At 34.7% G+C, this 24,596-nt stretch overlaps 1 long non-coding RNA gene across 2 annotated transcripts; it reads right to left on the reverse strand.

Annotated features, from left to right (window-relative positions):
* Window positions 1–19,953: 19,953 nt before the first annotated feature.
* LOC144567013 (uncharacterized) lies at window positions 19,954–21,131 on the reverse strand. Of its 2 annotated transcripts, XR_013515340.1 has the most exons (5): window positions 21,027–21,131; window positions 20,859–20,937; window positions 20,472–20,574; window positions 20,252–20,352; window positions 19,954–20,162 (listed from the first exon to the last, which is right to left on the reverse strand). It is a non-coding gene; the product is annotated as an uncharacterized LOC144567013 (long non-coding RNA). The 2 variants fall into 2 exon arrangements; XR_013515339.1 differs by having other exon boundaries at window positions 20,252–20,574.
* Between the last annotated feature and the right edge of the window lie 3,465 nt (window positions 21,132–24,596).

Raw genomic sequence — 24,596 nt, forward strand, 5'->3', positions numbered from 1 at the left:
TTTTCTTTTTCTGAGGATATAAAAGTTATGGAAAAAATTTCATTAGGTGTCTAGTGTGTGGGGCCCACATTGTAAATTTCATACGCTATTCTATTATTAACTTACACATAAACAAGAAAATACTCAAATTTAATTTTCTCGTTCATAATAAATGCAATTACAGAAACATAATTAATTGTATATATTTATGTCACAAAATGTATTCAGTAATTCAATTACATTATCATAATTGAATTATTTTAACTGAGCAGTTTTTTAACAAAGCAGTTTAAAATAATTGTTTTAACAGAGCAGTTTTTTTACTTCATGCAGCGCTCGAACCATATGCAGCTGTGTTTTTATTCTACAGTATGTGCGCTGCATGAAGCCAAAACTGGTCTATTAAAATCTTTACCCAAATATGAGCATTATCTTGATCTCATATTATAGCAACTCAAATCAACTAAATTATCATAATTAAATCCATAAGCCATAATTACAGGATACCTCCAGTTTTTTGTAAATCCGAAAAAATGTGTGGTAAAGAACAAGCGTGGGTCCACACATACTCCGGAAGCACGAATTCCGATGCGGCATTACGATGGCCATAAAATATGATGCTCAAGTTTTTATTGTTTGGAATCCAAAATTTCAATTTTGCTATTGGTATTTACATTTAAATATTCTGATAGGACCTCCCTATATCTATATATAGACAAATTAATTGAAGTTCATCTTTATTTTATATACATGTAAATTGATATTTCATAAAAGTAATTCCGTTTCAATACCTAATTAATTTCAATAATTGAATCAATCATTTATTATTTTCAAACTTAATAATATGACTGAAAATTATAAATACTTTTTAATAATAATTATTCACAATGTGTAGGGTATACCAAATTTAATGACTAAAATTTTATTTCTATTATAAGGAATCACCTGTACATTTTTTGACATATTTTTTTATGTTGCATTCTATTTGATTTATATCATTCGATATAAAAAATAAATTCTTTCTGCCAATACGTAGTTTGATTTTTAAGATGAAAGGCAAAATGAGAAGCGGATTTTATGTTTATTCTTTTTTTTTTTTTGAGATTTTAAAAGTCTTTTTTTGTTTTCTTAATTAATTTTGTTTTGAAATACACAATATATTTATTATTAACAAAAAGATAAAAAGAGAAGTCAATGACAAAAAATAAATAGGAAGAGAAAAATATGACTGCAGGAGTACGCCCGTAGCTAGCGCTCTAGTAATTATTATATATATATATATATATAGAGGAGGGTTCAAATGTCTCTATGTTTTTGTGCCTCCATCATGCCTCCATCTCTCTCTATTATTTTCAAAGTTCAAACAATTGATCCGAACCGCTCAACCTAACCTCCATACTAAAATATGTTTGGAGACCAAATTTTATATTTTTAGGAATTTTTTTACTATTTTTTTAGATAGGTACAAAATCAGTAAATCTGAACCATCTAAAAACAGTATTTTTGTACCTATCTAAAAAAATAGTAAAAAAATTCCTAAAAATATAAAATTTGGTCTCCAAACATATTTTAGTACGGAGGTTAGGTTGAGCGGTTCGGATCGACTGTTTGAACTTTGAAAATGATGGAGAGAGATGGAGGCATGATGGAGGCACAAAAACATGGAGGCATTTGAACCCTCTTCATATATATATAGCCTAAATCAATTGAAGGGACATATATATATGTTGGCATAAATCTCGAGGCACACCCAATTTAATTTTTACAACAATTAATAAATCTCGATCGAGTTCTTTAAGAATATATGGGCATTGCACCCAATTTTATATATATAGCCTAAATCAATTGAAGGGACATATGTGCAACTGGGGTCAGAAGGGTTATCTAGTTTTTCTTCTATTTAATTTCTTTTGTTCTTATGACGACGTTGCAAAAATTTATTGACGGGACTACTGAAATACTTGACCTTCCCACTGTTGCTCTTGTTGACTTCAATTTAACAAACTCAATATAATATATAATATACAATGAACAACACTTGCATTTCCAATATAATTAAGCCTTGCGATGATGAAATTAAAGAATATTATGTGGATGAACAAATAATTTTTGCATGATCGTCAATGCCTAATAATGTACATGTACCAAATATATATGAGCATTCCTTGCGTAATGGTAACACTACAAATGAAGTTGAGAAAATAAATTACAAGCTTGAGCACAAATTCAAATACTTGGTTGTTTATATATTATACTATTTTAATATTTATTATTTATGGATTTTTAATTTGCAGAAAGATGTATAACTTCTTTCATAATAGGTGAGATTTTGACTATTTCATTTTTATTTTCTATTTTTTTGTATGTTTAATTTTATTTTTTAGGAAAAATATAGTTTCGTAAATTATAAATTTGAGAAAAAATTTGTTGTGCATGTAATGTAGGAAACATTATAAAATAATAAATTATTATTATAGTATTAATTATTTAAAATACTAGTGTACTACAACTGACAAAATTAATGTCTTTCAAAAAGGATAAATTTATCAATGATATTATGGTTAGTTTATCAATAATAAATTTATCAAGCATTAAGTACCAAATTGAAAATATGGTCTCCCTCGATCGTGCCCGATTTTTGTGGTTTTGGACGGATCTCCATGAGAAATGAGAAAGGTGTCCGGCCATTTTTATTAATATCCCTAAAACAAATTAAAATTTTAAAAATGTCTCTGTCCCCAAATTTTTATCAAATATGCCCTGACCGCCTGGGCCTGGGGCGGCCCAAATAACCCAGTGAGGCGCCACTCTCACGGGCGCTCCATAGCTCTAGTGAGGCGCCCCAGTGTGGGGCGGCCCATGGTGTTTTTTTTTTTTTTTAATATATAGATCTTAGTATTTTGATTTGAAGAATTTTGTGAAGAAAAACGGATTAATCTGAACCGCACATCTTAATGGATAATTTGACTAATCTGGACCGTCGGTTAAAGGATTTTTGTAGTCTCAGACACCGCTCGCAGCCTGCCACCCCCCGCATACATAGACATACACACATACAGCTTATGTTCAAAAATTTCTAGCATATTCAAAAATAATGCAGCCCATGTTCAACCTAAATACCAGGAATTTAAAATTCATAAAATCCAAATACATTACTAAATAATACAATACCGTCGAGTCCATAAAATAAGGTAACATAAAATTCATACAGCAACAACCAGTTCAAATAGCAATTATACAAACCGTTACAATTAAAACATAAAATACTACAACAACATACAATTGGGGTCTAAGCCTTACGAGACGAGAAGCTTGCTCCCTTTTTTTCCTCAGCCCGACGGACGCATGCAGGACACTCCCACGTAGTGAGACGAGCGTCATTCAGCAGATCTGCATGCGGGTCCATGCAATTGGGATGAACAGCTTTGCCACATTTATAACAGAAGAACATATCCACCATATCTCCGTTCAGCTCACATAAGCAGCACTGTCCCCATCAAGGTGGAGGGACCCTGTCCACCCAGCCTTCCATCAGCATTTTTCTAATTGATGGATCAAGAATGCTCAAAAATTCTTCATTATTTTTGGGTGAAAACAATCTTTCCAAATTCCTCATCGCGTAGGCTTCAGCCGTCCAAAAATTATTAATGAGTGTTCTTTTTGCTTCGCGTTCGGTTTCAGTTCTTCCTCTATTTTTTCCAACTTTGGGTGCCATTATAACTAGGGTTTCAAGTGACAGCAATTGATTAGGAAGGCTAATTATGTGCGTAATTAAATACTAACTGTACAGTAATCAATAGCTAATTAGAAAATAATTAGAAAATATATAAAAAATAATTGAAATAAATATTTTAAAAATAATGAAAAGAAATATTTAAAAAATAATTACAAAAAAATTTTTAAAAATAATTACAAAAAATATTTAAATTACCTGTAGCTGTAGTCGCCCAGAAAATCGCCTGAAATCGCCTTGAGCGCTTTCTCCCTTCTCTCTGCCGTTGAGGTGGAAGGTAGACTGATGTTGGAGTGAGAAGAGAGAGAGAAAAAACGAATAAATAGGCATCCCTAGTGGACCGCCCGTGGCCCAGGCGGTCAGGACCCTAGCAAACCGCCCCTGTCACAGGCGGTCTGCTGGGAGTGTGGGTCGCAAATAGTGAAGAAATTGTAATTACTTGAATATAATTTCTTAGTTTGAATGTAATTACTTGAAGTATACTGTTAAGCTTTTAATTATATTGTTGAACTTTAATTGTATTGTTGAACTTTAATTGTATTGTTAAACTGTGTTATAATAATGAAATGTAAAGTGCAAACAACATAATACCAACATGAACATAAAATAAAAAAACGTAATGTCAACATAATACAGCAATCCCATAGTCAAAATACTACAGTCAGAAATATATCACAATAAACAAAAACTCTACAATCATCATCTTCGTCTCCTTCCGGATAGAGACAACCTAGGAGCCGCTACGCCCTTGCCATGCCTGTGCAGCTGCACGCGCCTCTGCGGACTCACATCTCGTAATGCATCCTCTCCCAAATCCTCCTCATCGTCCCCCATATCCTCGTCCCCCGTATACATGTGCTGCGTACCTGTCCTGGCTGCCCATGGATCAAATCCAGCAGCTGACTCTGCATTGGCGGGCTGTGTACGCAGCTCCCATGGATCTTGCTCCCAGCTTGGAGGATACGTGGAAGGAGGCGGTGCGCCAAATAATGCAGAGACAAAGCCATCTGCAGTCTGAGATGAACTCCCACCAGCCTCAAAGTCATGCTCCATCTCCACTCCATATCGTGGTCTGTGGGAGCCATACGCCTCTGCATCTGTATCTGCCGGGTCCAGCTCATTTATGCTAAATATGGGATCGGTATTCCAACGAGGTGCTCCATCCTAGATTAAAATAATGTTAGTTTTGCTACATACAAAGAACTCTGCAACAAATAATGGTATAATTGGCGACTGACCATGCCAAGCTCTACTGCAACTCCGTATTTATTTTTATAAGCATCCCATCCTTGGGTATTCAACACCCAGTCGTGGAACGCCCAACCTGATTCATCACCTACATAATTGAATATAACTTAGTTAGAACAAATAATTCGAGAAAAATAAAATGATTGTTTATGTCATACTTTGAATATTAACTTGTAATCACCTGTAGGAGGTGGCGTCATCTCATCGTCGTAGACAGGGACTCATTGATAATCTGGATTTCGCGGTGCAGACTTTATCTCCCGCCAATTGATGTTCTCCCCAGCATCGCGCAGCATGCCAACGAGGCGGCCTTCAAAACCGCCTGTCTCCACGATTGGTGCAGTGTGCTCGAGCATCTGGCATCCTATATATCGCCGAGCATCCTTCGCCATGCACACCAAGCTGTGTCCAACTCCTCTCATAGCGGTCAACAGCTGCACACAACATGATTATGCCAACAGTAAGTAATTAAAATTTGCAATTTAAAATTAAAGTATGTTTCAGTTTTACTTACCGCGCGAGCATTGATCGGACCCTAGGGCATATAATTGCTGGATGAATCCATCAGCCTACGTCGTAGGGTCTCGCCATAATGGCATGTCAGGTAGACTGACGGCATGCCCCATCTCTGGTACCATACGGCGTATCTCAGATCCCCGGGACCAGCACCCAACGTTGTAGTACATGGCGGGCTCCATAAGTGCTGCTCCGGATGTCGAGCCCAGTTGTACTGCATGACGAAATGCTGGCTCCAGTCGACTTTAGCCTTAGTGTGCGCCGTTCTGCAAGTGCAATTAATTAGAAAGTAGAGAAACAGTGGATATATTAAAGTGATAATGAAATTAAGTAGATGGTACTTACTTGTGGGACTTGTCGATAGCATCCTTGCCCATCAACGGGTGCTCCGGGATGAAAGCATCCAAGCCAAACTGTCGGGATACCCGATCGGGGTAATGGTACTCCACTATCCAGAAACAGACGACCGGTCCCCAGTAATACCATAGATGTGTCTGCTCTAATGTCAGCGGGCTCAGCCATCTACGCTGATTGATACGATACTTAAGAAAGAAATATTTTATTCACATCGATCCCTTTCTTAATTGTTTAATAAAAAATGATTGATCTACTCCAATGACTTTAGATCAGATCGAATGTGCACCATATTAAAAATGTATTTAATTTTAAGCGCATCTGAATGAATGAATCTGGCTCAAATCATGTCTATTATTAGATAATTAATAATGAATAGGGACAATTTATTTTGAATTTTACAACCTTCATTACGTAATTCTCTATATATAGAAGATATTTATTGTATATAACTAATTAAGGTGATTAAATTAATGGAACCAACTCATTGTTAAAAGGAAGAGCTAGTAATTTTTGGGCCAATTGATAGATCAATAGCACATATTAATTGGTCTGTATTATAGATCAATAGCATATGGTCTTGATCATGCACACTCCACAATATATCTCCACTCAGTATTTTTTTATTATTGTTTCGTAAAGTGCCCATTATGAATTAAATAAGACAATATGCAAGGTGAATATTGGGCCCCCAAACAAATTAAGCCCATAATTAGGTCCAATAAAATTTTAAGCAGTGCTCACTAATTGTTAGTAAAAACTTCATTTTCAATTTCATAGGATCGATGATCCGTTAAACACCATTTGGCTCAAGCAAATTGCCAACACCTAATTTCGTTAGTCCCAAATAAATTTATTCCTTGTAATTTAGTACAACAATAAATTTATTATGCGTTTGTTTTTTATTTTTATTGCAAGAACTTCAGTGAAATAATGATTTTCTCTTGGGTCATTACCATAGAAGGAAAAATCGGTATTGGTATCGAGATCGGTCCTGGCCTATATCGATTTCGAATCGGTGTATCGGCCTGTACCGGCCGATTTGGCTCGAAAAATAGGACTTTTGGCCACAAGCTTGTTTTACAATATAAAAATAGGAAAAATATTGATAATAAAAATAATTTGTCAATAATTTATAATTTATGTTTAGATAAATGATTACAATCAAATAATCCACTAATACAATATAATACAAGCATAAAACTATAAACACACTATTTCACTGCCAGAAACTATGTTGTGCTGACTGGATCACTTCATCGTTGTCTATATTATGATAAAAATGGAGATATTATTACCCGGAACCAAAAAAGAAGACATTGTAGACCTAAATGAAGGATTGTTAATATCTTCATATCCATATGCATATGGTGGCTGATTATACCCCCCACTAAACCCTATGTACTCGACATCTCATCATAAGAACTAACATTTTGATGTCTTGTTAGTTCGTTAATATTTTTAAATCGCGTTTCTCTTAGTTCAATTCTTGAGGTAGGGCCCCGTGGTTGTTCTCTGTGCTGATTAATCATGAGTTTTCCTCTATTTAATCACGGGTTCTCCACTATTTAATCACGGGTACACAGTGGATGTGCATAGTTCATTCTGTTTAAGTCGAATAATGACCAATATCAGACCAGAATGGCAGAAATTGGACGAAAAACGCAGAATCCGCAGTATCGGGCCAGTATCGGATCGGTCACGGCCGATACCGATACTTCCTTCTCCCCGGGAAACCATAGAGGGGAAGGAATTCTCTTATGTAATCCCAATGAAGCCGATCAAAAGCTTTCGCTAGATTCACCTTCAAGCAAAATTCCGAGTTCTTATAATATTTTTGTTTAAAAGAGTGAAGCACCTCCTTGAAGAGAATCACATTCTCAGAGATATCAGTGATGAGATGAAAACGCATTGAGAGTCAGAGATCAATGATGAGATGAAAGGTCTCATTCGGTTTGACAGAAATTTAGAGATAGCTTGTAGGTCACATTATAGACAGAAATTGGCCTGAAATGGGAGACTTGCGATGCACTCTCGGTTTTGATTATTGAGATCAAATTAGATCTAGCTACAAGTGAACTCTTTGAGCCTCTTTGAAAAAAAGCTGTTACTTCGGCCCTAATAGCTGGCCCAAAATCCTTCCACCTATCTTGCAGCAATTTCCCATTGAACCCGTTTTGGTATTCTAAATATGTCAAATATGTTTACATGTTTCAAAAGCAAACAAATATAAAAATTAGCATATTTTTTTCCAAATTGAGATAACCAATTGATCTTTGAAAAAACTTGTATGATTACATGATAACTAGAAATATAGAATTAATGTTAAAAAAATTACCTCATATTTGACATATTTAGAGGATCAGAACATGCCAAACTATATATTTGTCAGCTTCTGATCAGCCTATTCACATAAGAAAACAAATACCTGTTTATGTTACAAATGAAATACTTGAATCCCCATATCTTCAAATCAAACGAAAGACATGGTATTAATTTATACTCACAGCGAGAAAATTTTCATTAAAAACCTCCAAACGATAGTTTTTTTTATATTCGGCCGAATATATTTTTCCGCATATTATCTATTCAGCCGAATATTTTCAAATAGAGAATAAGAATCCGAATAAAAACAGAATATGAACCGAATATTTTCGAATAGAGAATAATAATCTGAATAAGAATCGAATAAGTTATAATTTCATTTATTTAAATTTGAACTTATATTTTATTTATGCTTATTTGTAGTTTTGTAATTTGTACTGTGGATTGTTAACTTATTCTAACTTGTGTTATGTTTTATTTATTTTTATTTGTAATGTTTATCTATGTTTATTAGAGTTAATGCCTATGATTTTTCATTTGAAAATTCGAATATCCGGCCGCATACTGTATATTCAATATTCGGTGGCTTTCCGAATATCGAATAAGAACCGAATATTAAAACACTGCTCCAAACGATAACATATAAGTCACCTGTGAGACAATTTAAGAAAAATGTAAAACAACAAACACGAAAACCAAATATTGCAACTTTTAGAATTCACATCTAAAGCAAACAATAAATTTCAAAATGAAAACCTTGTCTTTTCACTAGTGGAAAACTTAGAATTAGTGTCGGCTGTTTATGGGTATTAGTGCCGGACATTGGGTGATACTAATGGAGCTGATACTAATACTTTGTAAATGACCGACACTAAAAGTAAGGCATTAGTGTCGGCTATTTAATAAAAAGCCCACACTAAATGTTTTTTTAAAAAAAAAAATTTAATATTTTGCCAGCATCTCCACTAGGCTTTCTATCTCTGATTTCTTTGCAGATTTAATCAGAGTACAAATAAGCTAATAAACAAACTATCAAAAATTCTTAAATTATCTTAACAAATCTCTGGAACTGTACCAGTATAGTTTTTACAAACCAAATATACCTGACAGTACGCAAATCAGCCCCTAAACTTTACCAAAACAGCCTGACACTAAGCAAATCAGCAAACTATATGTCTGTCATATTGTCGTACAAAACAATTATAAAATACCTTTGGATATATGCCATGTTCATTCTGGGGACAGTTCTTGCTCAAGTGCCCTGATTGTTTGCAGATAAAGCAGCTCGCAAATTTTGTACCACCTAGAAATAGACCATTGCATCATTACACAGCAATCAAACCTCTTAATAATAACAATTTTAACACAAACCTTATTTCTCTTCCACTGTCCTTCTTGGGGCAGAGCTTGGTGTCGTCAGATAGAGGGGCGGAGGTGCAATGCGCCTGGTGTCGCGAGAGAGAGAGGCTGAGGTGCGATGCCTGGTGTAGTCACTCAGAGTGGGCACGAGAGAGAGAGACGGAGAGGGAACCCTAAGTGAGCGGCGCAAAATGAGAGAGAGAGATGGAGAGGTAATTTATTCGCGTAGGAATGGAGGGAAGGAGAATTTGACTTATTAGTGTGGGCTGTTTATAAAGAGCTGACACTAATAACTGACAATTAGTGTCAGTTTTTTATAAACAGCCCACACTAAAGTATTAGTGTCGGCACGAGCCAGCTCGGTCGTTAACGAGCTATTTAATATACATAGTTTAATAGTTTAATCGGATTCGTTCACTTCAGATTGGGGATATTATGGTCTATGGATGTTATAGCCAATATTATGGCAATTGCACTTTGGACTGTGTTTAAGTTGATTGGTAATTTTGTATGGAATGTGTGTGAATTAATTATAAGCAATTAAGTTACTTTATATGAATTTGTTTGATTTGGTATGCATGAATTTAATCTGTAAATATGTTTGTATGAATTTAAAATTTTGATATATTTGTATGTATGAATTTAGCTGTAAAGTTAATTTATAGTAGTTGATTTGATTACAATTTAATTAAGAGTATTCCTCAGTAATTAGTCATATAAATATTATTTTATTTTAGTCATAATTAATAAGATGTGTTATGAAAATTTAAGATATAGCAGAAAATAAAATATACAAATTTATAAATCAGCCAAGCTAGTAACAAGCTAGGTCGGCTCGCTCGAACAAGCCACGAGTCGGTCTTGAGCAATAGTTTTAGCTCGGAACCTAAAATTCAAACTCGCTTTCTCAGCTTGATACACTAACAAGCCGAATACGAGTGTGACCTAGCTCGCTCTTTAACTGCTCGTTGCCACCTATAGTACTGAATCCTTAAGAGCTTAAGGAGCCTTAATCTTGTCTAGCCGAACCGGGTCTATAAGCCTATCAGCTATATTATATATGATAATGATACCACTCAATTGACAACTAGAATACTACGGACGGTTACTACACCATCTATCAGAGTGCGTATAATCCTCTGAGATATCTCAACTTTGAAGTTGTACCAACGGACGCTAGTTGCGAAAAAAGATTATCGTTGATGTAATTCAAACTGTCTGATCCTAATCTAATGGTAAAAATGAACCCCGCAAGGATCCTCCTGATCTGGCACTTGTAGAGGTTTCTTTACCAAGAATTGCAAACTCACCGAAATGAATTCTGGACCTGGTCGGTTGAAATTGTATAGATTTTATTCATTTAAGATTTGACGTTTTAATTAAACTGGACAGTATACTAATTAATAGTCACTGCTTGTCCATGTGTCTGATTTTATTTTAAAAAATGATCTAGTAAAACTATTTAATGTTTATTAAGAGGGTTTAAAGAGTAAATATATTAACAATGTTGTATATCTTATCTATCTATCTATCTAACTGTCAATTCACCTTCTTCCTCTCCTCTTTCTAGCAAAAAATCGAAGAAAGACTTGTATATATATGCTCGATGATTGAATTGTTTATTGTCACACCCCGGAACTAGGGGTCGTGCAGTTACGCCGTGAATATATAGATGACTATACATTCACAAGGCAATTACGGTGTAAACCTAACATAATATCGGTTTACAACATCACCACTTATCATTTAATCCGATTTAAAATCATGTTTATACAAATACATTTATAGATTATCAAACTATACTCAATAGTATATGTATAAATTCGTGCAATAACTATATAATCGAAAGATTAAACAATCTCAAATCAATTCCCATTTAAATCAGACTTTGAAACAACAAACAACAATTTCTGCACACCTCTTGCGGCCCGCAAGCCCATTTTATACCATTTCTTTTCCCCGATTTCAACTCGATCGATCCCCATATTTCCAAATCAATATAAACCATTCTCATTAACATTTTATACACAGTTTAAAACATAAAAAAAAATTCATATTCAATCACAGTAAACGTTTAATATACAATTAGGTTTACAAAACCACTCGACACGGTCCGATAACATGGTTATACACAAATACCATACCAAAACCCTATCGACATCAAAATGGACTCAATGTGAGGCATACCCTATCGCTATGCGGCTTAAACCTCACTGGTCGAGCACTCGAATCCCTTCTATTCGCGTTTACCTGCAAACACATACAAAAGAATAAAGTTCCCCGAGGGGATAGGGGGTGAGAAAACTTGTCAACCGTTTTCTCAGTGCGGAATTTAGTCAGGGCTACTGGATTTGTAAGAAATCCATTACCGGAACTAAATAAACCCGCAACGAGTTTCAATTCAACAATTCGATAAAAGAAATGCATATGCAACATATATAGAAGCAATTGAAATCCAACTCATATCACAATCAAATGAAATCGAAGAATTCATAGAATGGTTTGGTATAACAGATACAATTGCTAAGTCCGGTTACAATTGATAGATATCGACTATCCATCTCATTTGGCTTAACATTTCTCTGGTCTGGTTTATAGTCAAACATTCATATCAATTCGTCAATTTCCAATTTAGGATTGCATATCTCCCGATCATGCAACGGGTTGTCACTCTTCCAAAGAGAGACCAATAACAATCAATTATCCACAGTTTCAATCCTCCTGCTATACTCTACCTTTTTGGTATCAGTTAACCTAGCTCTGCCTTTCTCCTTGGTTACCGATACCCTCCACAATTAGGGTTATTCACCGTATGCGCATATGGGCCCTGAGACAAAGTCTAGTAGCTAGCTAGACATTGTCCCTACAATTCACTCATTTCATTCACAATTAACTTATTCTCTGCCCTCTTCACATTTCAGTACTGGGGTTCCATTCAATTATCAAGACGATAGAACAATCAATCGAATAACAATACCAACATGCTAGATCAACAATATCATATCAATTCAATTATATCATTAATTATTTTCATGCAATGCTGCAAATAATGCTAACAATAGAGATCCAACATGAGGTCATGCACAATAAGTCAATTAACAATTCAATCGGTATATATATATAAGCACACATATATATATATATATATATATATACATGTACCGTTATTTAATTCTAAGTAATAGAATCCAAAATAGATCCCGTGAACCCCCGCACCTGATCAAGTAGGGCACTTGGGTAGGATCCGGTATCGCTAAACTCGACGACCTCGTCTAATCCGCTAATCCTCGGTCAATCGGGTCTATGCCTAAATTACATGGCATAGCAAGTCAATTTCAATATAATTCATAATTCCTATACCCAATCGCATTCTAATTCTCGTAAACGGTCAATTCAACAAATTCGGACGTTTTACCATCTTACCCTTGCAATTCACCCTTTTTTTTAGGGTTTAAGTCACATTTCTTCTCAATTGGGGTTTATATCGAATAGATAGCAATACGGAAGTCTCAATTCACTCAAACTCGTAATCACGGTCATTTACAATTCAATTCGTTCGAAAGTTGGTTCAAAACCCTAATCAATTTGGGATAATCTCACCATTCGGGTTTTAGTTGGAATTGAGACATGAAATCAATCAAATAACGCTCAAGAAGCAACAAAGACATTGATTCTCGAGTTTGGTTCAATTTGGTCGGGTTTCACCGAAACCCTAGAAATCAAGGGACGAGAAAATAGAGCAAACGAGAAGAGGGATTACCAAACCAAGTGGAGGAAGGGGCGAGATTTGAGCTCCTCTACGATTTTCTCAAGTTTCGGCCAATTCCGCGGGAAATCAAACTCTCTCTCTCACTCTCTATCTCTCTCTCGTGTCTCTCTGTTGGGGCGGCCAAAGAGAAAAAGGGGAAAGGGGGAAGAGAAAAAAGGAGAGAGAACAGGAATTTTTGCTAAATAAACCCTCACTTTATCGGATAAAACGTTATGACGTTTTGTTAAATCGTTATAACGATTCAGCTAGTGAAAAACGCAGGAAATAGTGTATAAAACGCATAATTTGGTGTATAAAACGTTATAACGTTTTCTGAAAACGTTATGACGTTTTAATTGAATTCAGCCTTCATAAAATCGTCGTTTTTCATCAAGTTTTACAGTGAAAAACGTTTTAAAAACGTTATAACGTTTTAGGAATTTTTTTTTTTTTTTTTTTCAAGGTGTTACATTTATTTTCGTAAAGCAAACGGCAACTCGACACAAATGATCTATCTTACCTATCTATCTATCTATCTATCTATCTATCTATCTATCTATTTGTCCATTCACTTTTCTCCTCTCCTCTTTCAAGCAAAAAAGAAAAGAAAGGCTTGCTATATATATGCTCGATCATTGAATTATTTATTTTCGCAAAGCAAACGGCAACTCGACTCGACTAGTTATATTATTAAAAACAACATTTAGACAATAGCAAAATCAGATTTTAATATTATAATTTAATTAATTCGTACAAGATAGAGTAAATTAAATTAATATAAGACTTTTAGACGCTACGATATGTGTTTTCCTTTCCACCAACCAATGCATTAATTTTATCTGTACGAACTACTTAATTAATTAAACTTCTCAACCTGTACGTGCCTGTGATGAGAAATCGAAAAGAAAGGATCAAGTACATGAATTAATTAAGACCAAAGTGAATGACAATCAATGTATACAATTAATATCGATGTATTTAATTATATGATATAGATTTATTATTAAATTAATATTAACAAATCAATGCGATTAGGTTTACCTGGACTGGACTGGAGAGAATAAAATCTTTAATTTCCAGAAACAAACTCCTGGCCCTATATCTTGTTAAAGGACCTCCTAGCTAGCGCTTTTTTCAAGAGACGATTACGGTCCGCATGTATGTTAAATTGTTTCTATATAAGGGTGGCAAAAAAGCTCGTAGCTTGTGGCTCGATCGTAATTCGCATCTGACTCGCTTGCTAATAACTTGCTTGTTATTGGACTGAATTGTTAATGAGCCAGCTGACTACTAACTCAGTCCAGAATTAACGAGTTCAAGCTGAGGCTTAGCTTGCTCGCCAGCTAGATCGGCTAGGCATTAATTTATAAATTTGTATGCATTTTGTGTGCATTTTATACTGTATAGCTCAGTTCAGCTCGATCCAAAAAGTTTGTAGAATTTATTTTCTTCTTAAAAAAAGATCTAAACAGAGTCAACTCATCAGCTCGCGAGCTAGCTCAGGCTGACTTGTCATGAGTTCAAGCTTAGGTTTTAACTCGGATGCTCTAGATTTAGTTCGCTAGATTATAGCTCGGTCCATAATTAACAAGCCGAGCTAGGGCCTAACTTGGACCGAGCTAGCTCGTTGACACCCTTATTTCTATACATAGTTGCAGAGAATAAGGATTCATGCTATGTGATGTGATACATTTCAGGAAATCTAATAGTTACTTGCAATTTTCTTTTTTAAGGGATCCCATATATGATCATGATCCCATCCCCCATCTTTTTTGCAGGGCTGAAAAGTAACTAGCCATTTCTTCCTTATAAATTATATATGCATACTAAACAATGAGCATACCGAATTAAAAAAAAAATGAAGCTATATATGATCTAAAAAAAAATTATAATTAATATATAATCCAAATAAATTCTAAATAAAAACTGGAACATTGGTGCTTTTGTAGATTTATTAGTGAGTTACTAAGATTGTATCGAAATCGAATAACTTAGAAACATGGCCTATAAAAATTAGTCTGCTTAATTTATTGAAAAAACAGCGCTGAAAACATTGGTTGAAATATTTTGAGATATGTAGTTGTGATTTTGTTTGTTTGTTTGTTTAATTATGTCGGATTTGATTGTGTAGAGATTTAGTTTACAATATTTAGGTGACTGATAAATGACTTTAATGCATAGACTAGCGGTAATAAAGCGAAAACAAAATCTTCTCCCAAGAAATCAAGAGAAGGTAGCGTGTTAAATAAGTCACACATTCTTTTCTTTTCCCAAGAAATCAAGAGCAGACTTGTTAAGAGAGAGCTAAGCCTAAGGATCTCGTACTCATTCCTGGGATGGGAAGTTGAGGTCACAAGGCAATTAAGTCTTCTCTTCTCTTGTGAAAATATCTCAAAGGGTTAGTATTCCTTTGGATGTGTGCACAATAAAAATGAGGCAGCTGCAATTCTTTGAGGGTACGGGGTAGGCTCAGTTAAAACGAGTTGTTGATTAGTCATTTCACATTCCGTTCAATTTCACTTTCAATCATAGTAACAAGATTCGCGTTTAATTTGCAAATAAAATGTTTTCAGGAGATTTCTACACTAAACATCAAACTATTTGATTAACCAAACCTTTCACCGAATAAAATGCAAATTTTACGAATAAAACACGAATTTTACAAATTATTCGTGTTTTTTAAAGATTATTCACGATATTTAAAGAAATTTCATTTTTGTGGGCCACTGTAAATGCCCAGTAGGCCACGAGTCTCCTCTTGAAAAGATGACTCATTGAGGGCGTGTTCGGATGTCAAATTCCTACAGGAAATTTTATGGGTTTTGGGATGTTCCTGTTATTCCCATTTGAGGGTGTTCGACAGACCATTTTTTTACCCAAATTTTTTCTGAGGGAATAACCCACTCTTCCCATTTCAATGCATTTTTGGGCCTCAAAATTCCCGACCTCAGAGTGCATTTTTTTGTTCCCATCTACTCCATCTCCGCTGGCATGGACCCCCTAATTAAAATATTCTCTCTTTCTCCACGTGACACATGAATTTTTGACTCTCCTCTCTCCTCTCTCCTCTCCTCTCTCCTCTCTCCTTTTTCCATCATGTTCATGGGAGATGGGTATATATAAATGATGCCTCTTCTTCTTCAAAATTGATTGTGGGACTAACCAAATTGTGGAACCGGATTTTTTTTCTTTTTTGCAATTGCTGAATTTATAAGTTGTTTGTAAAACAAATCACAAACTGTTAAAACTTTGTTCGGTGAATGTTTATTTTTTTAAATGATTTTAATTGTTGTTTTCTTATTTTTTAATTATATATTTTTAGTGTTTGTTTGTTTTCAAATTGGTTGTTTATATATTTTAAGTGTTTATTTGTTTAAAAATGTTTAATATTTTTAAATGTTTTTAAATATTTATTTTTTGTAAATGTTTCTAATTGTTATTTTCTTATTTTTTTCAAGATTTACATATTTTCTTATTTTATATGTACCCATTTTAGGAATAATTTTTATTAGATATGTTTCATCTATTTAATATTATTATTTAATCAAATTTATTTAATTACATTATTATAATTTTATTAATAAAAATAATTGTATAATTTAAAAAAAAAGCAAACGAAAATATTGTATTAATCGTCCACAATTTTATTTAATTTCATTAATATAATTTTTTTTAAAAATATGTTTATCAAATGTTACAATTTACAACTCATTAAAATATTAAATTTATAGTATATTATTGGTCTAAATAAATAGATGGTGGCACGGAAAAAAATTTCCATTGTAATTTTATATTGAATTATTTTCTTATATTAAGTTAACTTTAATATAATTTGTTAAAATCAATACAGAACATAATGCTATACTATTCACAAAAAATCATTTATAACTAAACTAAACTAAAACAATCAAATAAATATACATATTTTAAAATAAATAAAGATTTCCCACAATTAATCCCATGATACAAACGAACACTTATTTTCTCATATTCTCATAATTAATCCCGTGCATTCCGTACCTGTGGATTCCCACTTTTTCAAAAGTGAATTCTCATTCCCATTCCTATTCTCATTCTGTAATCCCGTCACATCCGAACACGCCCTGAACCTGTTCAAATTGTACCTATTCTTATGCATCCCAACCTCCAATCAGAGGCGGAACTAGAAAATAGAGATTGGGGGGGGGGGGGGTTGAAAAATCAAATATAGTGTAATATCATTTTATAAAGGGGGCTAAAAGATATTAATGCATATAAAAATTACAAAATTTAATGGACCAAACTATAAATTTTCAAACTATAGGGGGTGCTTAGCACCCTTTCCCCACCACTATGTTCCGCCCCTGCCTTTTATTATAGGAACTTTAGCGCTCTCATCATATTTTTTTCTTTCATGTGGGACTAGGCTTGCGCAAGAAGCAATAGAAACTGGACAAGGTTTTTGCTCCAATTTTTCAAGACATTTATATTTTTTTTCATGAGTTGGCAGAAGCTGCCAAGTAAAATTTTATTATACAAAAGTAAATAATTACACGCTGCATTGGTTTAGGGGGATTTATATCCTACACACACTGCCATCCTTCAAGGCTTTTATATTGATAGCCTAATTTCATAGAAAAGTTAGTTCAAATTCTAAAACTTTTATGTCCACATAATTCATATGGTTTAAATTCCAAATAAAACTATTTGTTAATTGATTAAGAAAATAAATTATCCACTACTCCATATATATTCAATGGTTACTGCTTTTGTAGTGATGTAAAACATCTCATCAAATGTTTTAAATTGTCTTTTTTTTTCTTTTTTTGGGAATTAAGATTTCTGATCTGAACATAATGTATAATTTCCGAATTATATCCGAATTATACTCGACTCATGAACTTTTGACCTCACCGAACTGAACTCGAATAATTCATTTGTCACTATGCTTCCAGTTGCCTCATTCATTTATGTGGACCTCCGGACTCATCTAAGCTAGTTGTGAGCCCTCCTGTCTGTGATGGTTGGTTAAGGTGGGTGCTACCCATAGCATAGAGGGCCTCCGTGCAACGGCTCAATATTTGAGTTTTTTAAATTCTAATGGTCGATCCGAACCGTTCAACATGATATCCGTATGAATATGTACTTGCAAGCCAAATTTTACATTTTTTAGAATTTTTTTTACTATTTGTTTAGATAGGTAGAAAATCATTTGATCTGAATTTTCTTAAATTTTTGCAAAAGATATTTTTGTTAAACAAAATTGAATCTAAATAAACGAATTATTTTGGTAAATTTGTGTTTCCCTCTCTGTCAAAATTTTTTATTTGACCCTCTGCCAAAAATTTAACTCTTCTCTCTTTCTTGCTGAGTACCAAAATCTCAAAATTTCATTTTCCCAAACCTAGCCACCACCTCCGCTGCCCACTCTCTAGCGGACCAACTGTTTTTGTCCAATCAGGTAATAAGGCAGTAATTAATTTCAAAAATTACTAGTTTTATATTTTTTTGGTTTAGCACTGTTGGTTAGCATTTGAATTGAAGACTAACCAAACATAAACTCTTGGTTGAAACATTTTATCAAATAGCAAGAAAGCATGACAATTTTGAACCATTTTGATTCAGGCATTTCATCAAATTAATCAATATATAGTTCTATTGTAGGAATATGGCCAGTATCGCTGAGATAAATCAGTGAGATATCGAAATTGCTTATGATTCAGTTTAGAGAAAGCACAAGCATCTCATATATATACATGTCAAGAAGGTTTTAGGGGTTTCGCTGCAAAAATTAACTGAAGAGCAAGCATCACTATTGGCTGGTATGTAGTTATACACACATGCTCATACTCTCTGAAATTGCAATTTGTCTCAGTTGACTTTCATGAGCAAATTACCTTGATATTGGGTAATTTCTTTATGTACTGTTTTTTTAGAAAACAGAAAATGACTTGATAATTTGAATAATATTGACTCAAGTTATATTAGACATGATATTTTTAACTTAAAAGAATGCTGGCTCCTTAGGCATGATATTATGTTAACAAAGAATGCTGGCTCCTTATATCTACACAACTCAAATCCCTTATTCCCTGTCAAATTCTAACTACATGAACTGCTCCCAATATTTACCTTTTCATTTGCTTCTGATATTTATTTTAGAATCGCATAAAGCACAATAACTGTAGATGTAATTAAAATTCGTATATACTGGTTTTTGATACTTAGACAAGTTAACTTCCTTGATGTCTCTTTTCTTTCAACTAAAATCCCTTAATGATAAATTGTCAGGTACTGAATTGATTGGTACAATTTCAAAACACTTCTAGATATGCAAAATATTAACATCTTTATCAGATATATGAATTTGTCGTGAAATTCTCTGCTTAACCAGACAACATCAAACGTGGAAAAGGAACCAGGAAATTCATGTATGAGTCCCAATAAGAGAAGCATGATCTCGCATATTCCAAATAGGAGTTATTTGTATTGTGTTTTTATTTTCTTATTTGAATACCTGTGTCCTGTGAAGACTCTTAACCTTTCTATGACTAAGTTGACAATGCATTATCGAATTTTATTTGTTGCACTCTTGATAGGTTGATAGTTTACCTTGACCAACTACTCAAGTTAGCACGAGAAAAGATAAGGAACATAGCATTGCTAGTTCTGGTAAACTTGTCTTTTTGTTTACTGGGAATAACAGGAACAATGCCATCAAAATCAATGCCATCAAGTTGTGATTTGACATCCGAACATCCGAACATCCAAAAACATCCCAAAACAATGCCATCAACTCATTGTTTACTGGCTTCTTTCAATTAGATTTGCAGTTTAGTTACCTTCAAAATCAATGCCATCAAGTTGTGCTTCTCAGCTCAGCTGCCGCGGACTCCTCCCTTCAAATATTCCCCCAGCTTCCTTCAAAATGTCACAATAAAAGCCCTTAAATTAAAATGCAACAAAAAGTGAATTCAATTGAATGGGATGATAAAACAGAAATAACTAACAAGTCACGGCCAATTCAGCTTTAGTTGACTTCTACGGGTCAGGTATACGAAACTGCACATCTAAGGGAAGGAAGCACACATGCCAGCAATTCCTCAGCTATCTAATGCAATAGAGAAAAGGTAAAAAAAAAAGTAAACTACAATAATTGAAACTTACCTTTCATAAAATATGACAAGAATAATACCTGAATCAAACCAAACAGATTTGCAGTTTAGTTACCTTACAAATCAATGCCATCAAGTTGTATATCTCACCTCAGCTACCGCGGACTCCTCCCTTTAAATATTCCCCCAGCTTCATTCAAAATTCCACAAGAAAAGCCCTTAAATTAAAATACGACAAAAAGTGAAATCAGTTGCATAGGATGATAAAACAAAAATAACTAACAAGTCACGGCCAAGTCAGTTTTGCCTGACTTTTACCGGTCAGGTACACAAAATTACACATCTAATGAGAAGCAAGCACACAAGACAGCAACTACTCAGCTATCTAGTGCAATAGAAAGAATGTAAAAAATAGTAAAAAACAATAATTGAAACATACCTAACATAAAATATGGCAGGAAGAATACCTGACTCAAACTAAACAGATTTGCAGTTTAGTTACCTTCAAAATGAATGCCATCAAGTTGTGCTTCTCAGCTCAGCTGCCGCGGAATCCTCCCTTCAAATATTCGCTCAATTTCCTTAAAAATGCCACAAGAAAAGCCCTTAAATTAAAATACAACAAAAAGTGAATTTAGTTGCATGGAATAAGAAAATAGAAATAACTAACAAGTCACGGCCAAGTCAGCTTTGGCTGATTTCTACCGGTCAGGTACACGAAACTGCACATCTAATGGGAAGGAAGCACACATGCCTACAATTCCTCAGCTATCAATTGCAATAGAGAAAAGGCAAAAAATAGTAAACAACAATAATTGAAACGTACCTTTCAAAAAATATGGATAGAAGAATACCTGATTTAAACCAAACAGTTTGCAGTTTAGTTACCTTCAAAATCAATGTCATCAAGTTGTGCTTCTCAGCTCAGCAGCCGTGGACTCCTCCCTTTAAATTTTCGCTCAGCTTCTTTCAAAATTCCACAAGAAAAACCCTTAAACTGAAATACAACAAAAAGTGAAATCAGTTGAGTGGGATAATAAAACAGAAATAACTAACAGGTCACGGCCAAGTCAACTTTAGTTGACTTCTACGGGTCAGATACACGAAACTGCACATCTAATGAGAAGCAAGCACACAGGCCACCAATTCCTAACCTATCTAATGCAATAGAAAGAAGGTACAAAAAAGTAAACAACAATAATTGAAACGTACCTTTCATAAACTCTGACAAGAAGAATACCTGAATCAAACCAAACAGATTTGCAGTTTAGTGACCTTCAAAATCAATGCCATCAAGTTGTGCTTCTCAGCTCACGTACCGCGGACACCTCCCTTGAAATATTCCCTCTGTTTGCTTCAAAATTCCGCAAGAAATGCCCTTAAATTAAAATACAACAAAAAGTGAAATCAGTTGCATGGGATGATAAAACATAAATAACTAACAAGTCACGGCCAAGTCAGCTTTGGCTGACTTCTACCGGTCAGGTTCACGAAACCGCACATCTAATGGGAAGCAAGCACACAAGACAGCAACTACTCAGCTATCTAGTGCAATAGAAAGAAGGTACAAAAAAGTGAACAACAATAATTGAAACGTACCTTTCATAAACTCTGAAAAGAAGAATACCTGAATCAAACCAAACAGATTTGCAGTTTAGTTACTTTCAAAATCAATCCCCTCAAGTTGTGCTTCTCAGCTCAGTTGCCGCGGACTCCTCCTTTCCAATACTCGCTCAGATTCCTCCAAAATTCCACAAGAAATGCCCTTAAATTAAAATACAAAAAAAGTGAAATCAGTTGCATGCGATGATAAAACATAAATAACTAACAAGTCACGTCCAAGTCAACTTTAGCTGACTTCTACGGGTCAGGTACCCGAAACTGCACATCTAATGAGAAGCAAGCACACAGGCCACCAATTCCTAAGCTATCTAATGCAATAGAAAGAAGGTACAAAAAAGTAAACAACAATAATTGAAACGTACCTTTCATAAACCCTGACAAGAAAAATACCTGAATCAAACCAAACAGATTTGCAGTTTAGTTAACTTCAAAATAAATGTCATCAAGTTGTGCTTCTCAGGTCCCGTGCCGCGGACTCCTCCCTTAAAATATTCCCTCTGTTTCCTTCAAAATTCCACGAGAAATGCGCTTAAATTAAAATACAACAAAAAGTGAAATCAGTTGCATGGGATCATAAAACATAAATAACTAAGAAGTCACGGCCAAGTCAGCTTCGACTGACTTCTACCGGTCAGGTTCACGAAACCGCACATCTAATGGGAAGCAAGCACACAAGACAGCAACTACTCAACTATCTAGTGCAATAGAAAGAAGGTACAAAAAAGTAAACAACAATAATTGAAACGTACCTTTCATAAAATCTGACAAGAAGAATACCTGAATCAAACCAAAAAGATTTGCAGTTTAGTTACCTTCAAAATGAATGCCATCAAGTTGTACTTCTCAGCTCAGCTGCCGCGGACTCCTCCCTTCCAATATACTCGCTCAGATTCCTTCAAAATTCCACAAGAAAAGCCCTTAAACTGAAATACAACAAAACGTGAAATCAGTTGAATGGGATGATAAAACAGAAATAACTAACAGGTCACGGCCAAGTCAACTTTAGTTGACTTCTACGGGTCAGGTACACGAAACTGCACATCTAATGAGAAGCAAGCACACAAGCCACCAATTCCTAACCTATCTAATGCAATAGAAAGAAGGTACAAAAAAGTAAACAACAATAATTGAAACGTATCTTTCATAAACTCTGACAAGAAGAATACCTGAATCAAACCAAACAGATTTGCAGTTTAGTTACTTTCAAAATCAATGCAATCAAGTTGTGCTTCTCAACTCAGCTGCCGCGGACTCCTCCCTTCCAATACTCGCTCAGATTCCTTCAAAATTCCACAAGAAAAGCCCTTAAACTGAAATACAACAAAAAGTGAAATCAGTTGAATGGGACGATAAAACAGAAATAACTAACAAGTCACGGCCAAGTCAACTTTAGTTGACTTCTACGGGTCAGGTACACGAAACTGCACATCTAATGAGAAGCAAGCACACAGGCCACCAATTCCTAAGCTATCTAAAGCAATAGAAAGAAGGTACAAAAAAGTAAACAACAATAATTGAAACGTACCTTTCATAAACTCTGACAAGAAGAATACCTGAATCAAACCAAACAGATTTGCAGTTTAGTTATCTTCAAAATCAATGCCATAAAGTTGTGCTTCTCAGCTCACGTGCCGCGGACTCCTCCCTTGAAATATTCCCTCCGTTTCCTTCAAAATTCCGCTAGAAATGCCCTTAAATTAAAATACAACAAAAAGTGAAATCAGTTGCGTGGGATGATAAAACATAAATAACTAACAAGTCACGGCGTAGATAGCTTTGGCTGACTTCTACCGGTCAGGTTCACGAAACTGCACATCTAATGGGAACCAAGCACACAAGACAGCAACTACTCAGCTATCTAGTGCAATCGAAAGAAGGTACAAAAAAGTAAACAACAATAATTGAAACGTACCTTTCATAAACTCCGACAAGAAAAATAACTGAATCAAACCAAACAGATTTGCAGTTTAGTTACCTTCAAAATGAATGCCATCAAGTTGTGCTTCTCAGCTCAGCTGACGCGGACTCCTCCTTTCCAATACTCGCTCAGATTCCTTTAAAATTCCACAAGAAAAGCCCTTAAACTGAAATACAACAAAACGTGAAATCAGTTGAATGGAAAGATAAAACAGAAATAACTAACAAGTCACGGCCAAGTCAACTTTAGTTGACTTCTACGGGTCAGGTACCCGAAACTGCACATCTAATGAGAAGCAAGCACACAGGACACCAATTCCTAAGCTATCTAATGCAATAGAAAGAAGGTACAAAAAAGTAAGCCACAATAATTGAAAAGTACCTTTCATAAACTCTGACAAGAAGAATACCTGAATCAAACCAAACAGATTTGCAGTTTAGTTACCTTCAAAATCAATGCCATCAAGTTGTGTTTCTCAGCTCAGCTGCCGCGGACTCCTCCCTTCCAATACTCGCTCAGATTTCTTTAAAATTCCACAAGAAAAGCCCTTAAACTGAAATACAACAAAAAGTGAAATCAGTTGAATGGGACGATAAAACAGAAATAACTAACAAGTCACGGCCAAGTCAACTTTAGTTGACTTCTACGGGTCAGGTACCCGAAACTGCACATCTAATGAGAAGCAAGCACACAGGCCAC

This window comes from Carex rostrata, chromosome 16 (genome assembly GCF_964058835.1).
Source record: "Carex rostrata chromosome 16, lpCarRost1.2, whole genome shotgun sequence".
NCBI lineage: Eukaryota > Viridiplantae > Streptophyta > Magnoliopsida > Poales > Cyperaceae > Carex > Carex rostrata.